Genomic DNA, 5,854 nt, shown 5'->3' on the forward strand with positions numbered 1-5,854 from the left:
TCAAACTCCCAAGCTCAAGCGATCCTCCTGTCTCAGCCTCCCGAGTAGCTGGGACTACAGGCATGTGCCACCATGCCCGGCTAATTTTTTCTATATATATTTTTAGCTGTCCATATAATTTCTTTCTATTTTTAGTAGAGGTGGGGTCTCGCTCTTGCTCAGGCTGGTCTCGAACTCCTGAGCTCAAACGATCCGCCCACCTCGGCCTCCCAGAGTGCTGGGATTACAGGCGTGAGCCACCGCGCCCGGCCCATTCCTCTCACTGTTAACTTTGCTAGTCAAGGTGTCTAATGTGGTGGGATGACCCAAACCATCATCCCTGAGTGTCTGGTCATTTTGCTGTTCTCAGGCCATGTATGCTATGCTTGCCAATTTGTCATCAAAAGTAGGCAGGAGAAAAGCCTCTGCAGAGCACTTAAGGCAGCCTTCACCATGTAACAGCAGCCCTACCTCCTCCTGACAGCAAGGGTCAATCACCCTTGCTAGCAAGCAGTCTCCTTCCCTTGCCTTCTAGTCTTTTGGCACAAGGACTTCAATGTGACTAGGCAGCAGCAAGGCTTAAAGTTTAATGGGACACTCACTGTGGCCCCTGGTGCAAGTGTTTCCCTCTGGGGAAACACTAATGGTACAGTGATGAGAAGCATTAATTGCCAAGTGAGACACTACTAAGAATAGTGGTATGCAGGGGCTTCCCTGCCTTCACCCCTTGGTTCCTGGACCCATGTATTCTGCCTACTGGGGATACCAACTCATATGATGGTCTTTGATTTAGGCTGTAGCCCCATCTTCACAAACCTTAGTGCCTCTTCCATGGTAGATGCTTCCTGGTGGGCATTAACATGCAGTGCCAGAGTCTTCACTCAATATGGCCACTCCTATAGTCCATTTACCTGCTCTTCCCCCAGTTCCCAGCCTTAAACTTTTTCTCTTTTCAGGCTCCTGGCCACTTGGCCTAGTCAATTCCCATAGCCCTGAGTTGCATATTCCCACAGCAGGACACTTCTCTTCCCACACCAAGTGGATGTGCTCTGCTCCATGAGAGGATTTCCCGTTACCATTGTTTTCCAAGACCACCCCGGGACAGTAGTGACACAGCAATTCATTTTTGGTCAGCACCCCCAAACATTCAACCAATCTCAGCCTTTTTCCTTCTTTATTGCTTGGCTATAAGTGCTGCCCCCCCGCCAACCCCCGCCATGCAGCCACAAGTTTTATCTAAGAGAGAGACATTGGTACAATAGCCGTGGATGCCATGGTGGTCTGAGCCATCTACTAGCACAGCTCACATTCACGCTCTGGCCCTGCACACACCTGGTCCCATATGTCCTGCTTCCATTAACACAGTTGCTGTTGGGCCTGCCAACCTTGTGATATGGTAGGTTGGAAGCCACTTTACTCATGATGGATAGTTTTGGCCACATGGTCACTTGTCAGATGCTCCATCTCTATCAGGGAGATGTCACTCCAGGTGCTGCTTTCCAATGGTGGATAGGTCTCCTCTGCTGAAGGCATGGCCTTGCTCCAGAACTAGAGGGTCAACTCTATGATTCTCTTACTGGGGCTTGCCATAAGCTCCACATGGTGTCTTCATCCACCACAGATAACTAGTACCGATAGGATCTTCTCAATCATTTGGCCAAGGAGTATGACATTTTGCATTGCACCCTATACCTGCTATGACTCAAAGCTGACAGCCTTGTATGTTACCTGGTAAATGAGTTAGAGCAATATCACTAAATACTGCCTTCAGAACCAGAAGAAACCTACCAGACATTGGGCTTCTTTCTCAGTGGTGGGAGGTGTGAGATGCAATAATTTGTCTTTTAATTCCAGAGGATGTTTCTTCATGCCTAAAACCACTGGACCCCTAAATATTTCACTCACATGACTGTGATGTTAAATCCTTCTCAGGGCATTATATCAGGTGGTGCATGATGTCAATATGTGTCATTACTGGTGATGTTAACTTTGACTACTTGGTTAAGGTGGTATCTCCAGGTTTCTCTTCTGTAAAATTAAATTTTCCCCTGGTAATTAATAAGTATCTGATGAAGAGTTATGTTGCTACTATACAAATATCCTAGTTATCATCATAATTTACTCACTGATTTTAGCATCCATTGATGATCATTGCCAACAATAATTATTACTGTGGCATTTGCCTAATGGTGATTTTTCTATTTCCATATTTCCTCTACATTTGTTAGTTGGAAATACTCTATAAGGAAGAGATATCCTTTCTTCCTCATTTAAGGAGTACAAGTGGTTTTTGGTTACATGGATGAATTTTATTGTGGTGATGTCTGGGTTTTTGGTGTATCCATCACCCAAATAGTGTACATTGCACCCAATAGATAGTTTTTCTTCCCTCACCCTCTCCCAATATTTTTTTTCTGAGTCTCCAATGTTCATTGTACCACTCTGTATGCCCCTGCATACCTATAGCGTAGCTCCCACTTATAAGTGAGAACATGCATTTCTGAGTTACTTCCATTCCTGAGTTATTTAATACTTCACTTAGGATAATGGCTTCCAGTTCCACTCAAGTTGCTGCAAAAGACATTATTTCATTCTTTCTGTTTTTTAGAGATAGAGTCTCACTATGTTGCCCAGGTTGGTCTCAAACTCCTGACCTCAAGTGATTCTCCCACCTCAGCCTCCCAAAGTGCTAGGATTATAGGTGTGATCAACCATTCCCAACCTATTTTATTCTTTCTTATGGCTAAGTACTATTCCATGTTTTGTGTGTGTGTGTGTGTGCCTGTGTGTATATATACACACACACCACATTTTCTTTATCCACTCCTTGGTTGATGGGCATTTAGGTTGATTCCGTATCTTTGCAATTGTGAATTGTGTGGTGATAAACATATGCTTGCAGGTGTGATTTTGATATAATCCCATTTGTTTATTTAATCAATTATTTTATTTATATCACTATAAACTCATGAATATTGCTTATGGGTTACAATCCATTACTCTCCTTGCTCAAATTATCCCAGATTTGTCCACTGGAGCTCTTTCAAGTTGTCTCCCATCATTTTTCGAGCACTTCCTGAAAAATAAACACTATTTATTGCAATTGGTTGAAATCATTGTTTCTTTCCTTTGCAACTTCTCCTCCATCATATTCCCTTCATGCCAGTAAGTGTTATAGTGCCCATAAACATTTTGGTCATCTGGTTAAGGGGAAGTTGAGTTGAAGGCATATTAACTTATATTTATTGGAATATAATTGTGTGGTTTGAAATCACCACCACTTCCATATGTAGATGAGTTATTGTCTGCTACCTGTTTTATAAATGGCTTCTGGGAATACTTCTGTCCAAAATGTGCAGGACCAGAGGTTTCATTTCAACATGAATGTGTCTTACAGCACCCAGCACTTGAAGTATGTAGACAGTGCTTTGTTTACCATTATAAATCTGTTCAACAGTTGACACATGAATACAACAATCTTTAAAAGATTGTAAAAATTTATTTTTGAAGATTCAGAAGAGAAATTTGAACACAAATTAGAAGCAAGGTGTTTACTTAAAAGTTCACAAAGCTGAGCAAATCTTTTTAGTTCAACTTGGAAAGACATTTTTGGAACATTTCAATAAAAGAAATAAAAGGCATTGGCATATATGAAGGGTATATTCTCTTACCATCTTTAAATATATCTATTCAGGAACTGAAAGAAAATTCGGAAAAAAGTTAACGAAGCAAAAAAGAAAAGAAATGAAATAAATAGAAATTATTCTGGCTTAAAGGATAGAATTATAACCAGAAAATATTTAATCACATGAAAAGCAGTAATTCAGTAAGAGGAAGAGATAACTTTCCATTTGAATAATGAATAGACTCTTGGATTCTTTGATAATTCTGTTAATGAAAAGAAATGAATCACATGAACGCACTGGAGAAAGATTTACATTTCTTACTGCTTTAACGTGAAAACTGACGCTTATAAGCATAACATACAGCTCATGATATATCTCCACAATGAAGACATGGATGACTAATTGGCTAATGACTCAATGAATAATTCTCAATTCAAAGAGTGTTTAAGAAGAAGCCTGCAGAAGAAAGCTTGATACAGTCTGAAGTCTTGCAATCATAAAGGAAGAAAATTTTGTTAAAAGTCTTCCCCAAATTTACAACAATCCTAAACATTTACATGGCATTTTCAATAATGAGTCATAAAGCCAAAAGAAACCTTTTGAAACAATCAACAAATAAGAAAAAAATTTCAACCAAACATGCTAGAGACAAGATTAACTTGTCTTTTCTCTGCAGAACTATTACAAAATTGTTGCCCTTTAAAAAACTGTTCTAGAGAGTGTGTGGCCCAAAAAAGTAGGAAAAAAATATTTTAGTCATATGTCAGCCAGTTAATAAAATGTGCCATTTTATGAATTTTGTGATATTTATGTTATCCATCAGCATTTTTAAGATTTAGAATTTATTGTGATTTCTTTAATCATTCTAAATAAATAGTGACTTTCAAATCTCACCTTGTAGTCATAATTTGGTATTCTTTTTCTTTCCTGTTTGTTTGTTTTTTTTTTTTTTCCATGAACATCAGGTTCATCTCTGAGTTATTCTTTTTCTTAAAAGATTCCCAAGTTGTACATGCACCAGGCCTTGCAACATCAGAATCTGCCTCTTTTCTGAGATCTCAAAAATGGCAAGTATCTAAAAGTATGCCCCACCCCTTGGGAAGGGCTTCCCCCCACCTGGGGACCAGAGTCATGACTTTGCCCCCAGTGCATGTAGACACAACACATGCTGGAATTAGGTAGGGTCATTCATGTCTTGCTCATAGCTGCCAGGCCCAAGGGAGAGGGAATCCCAGCAAAACAGTTCTCAAATCTCCTGTTGTGCCTTCCATCCTACATCCATTAGGCATAAAATAATTGCCATGAGTATTTATGTGTGTTTATCCAACAGGCCTGTAAGAAGTGTGAAACTCTGTTGGCTGCCAGTTTTATTTTCCAAATGGAAACTTGGGGCAGGGGATGGGGGGCAGGGCATAATAACAAGAAATTGTACCAGGCAGAGGAGTTTATAAATACCAATATTTCTCACCATGATAAATGAGTGTCCTTGGGGGCTCTGAGGGTCTGACAGTTTTTATTTGTTGCAGATGAAGGCCTCACAGGGCCTCTGCCTTTCCAGCCTGGGATGAATTTGCTGAAATCACAAACTAACAGCATCCTTAAGACCATGGGTCCTTATAAAATCACATCTTAACCATGGAATTAGACTAAAAACACCCCAGTACATTGCTTACATTGTTTTCATCTTTCTATCCCATTGTTCCGTATTCAGTTAGGGTGAAGCCTCATTATTCTCCTCTTAACCAGTGCTGTCTCTCCCCCTAGAATGACCTTCTCCCAGCTCTGCCTTCCCCAACCATACCATCTTTCAACAACCAGCTCAAATTGCCGCCTGTTAAAGAAGCCTACTCAGTGACATTTTAGGCTGGATATTTAAAAAGAGAGAGAGAGAGAGAGAGAGTGAGAGAAGAAACCTACTCAGGTACCACCATACCCTTATCTCCCTCTGTGTGCCATGCTTTTCTCAGTCTTTCGGGCTGCTACAACCAAATACCACAGAGTGGGTGGCTTATGGACAACAGAAATTTATTTTTCACAGTTCTAGAGACTGGCAAGTACAAGATCAAGGTGCTGACAAATTCAGCATCTGGTGAGACCTGCTATCTGGTTCTTAGATGGTGCCTTTTTGCTGCATTCTTACATGTGGACTGGGCAAATGAGCTCCTTTGGGAATATTTTATACGGGCACTAATCCCATTCATGAGATCTCCCCTCTCTTGACCTAATTACTCCCCAAAGGCTCCACCTCC

Source organism: Eulemur rufifrons, chromosome 7 (genome assembly GCF_041146395.1).
Source record: "Eulemur rufifrons isolate Redbay chromosome 7, OSU_ERuf_1, whole genome shotgun sequence".
NCBI classification, from domain to species: Eukaryota; Metazoa; Chordata; class Mammalia; order Primates; family Lemuridae; genus Eulemur; species Eulemur rufifrons.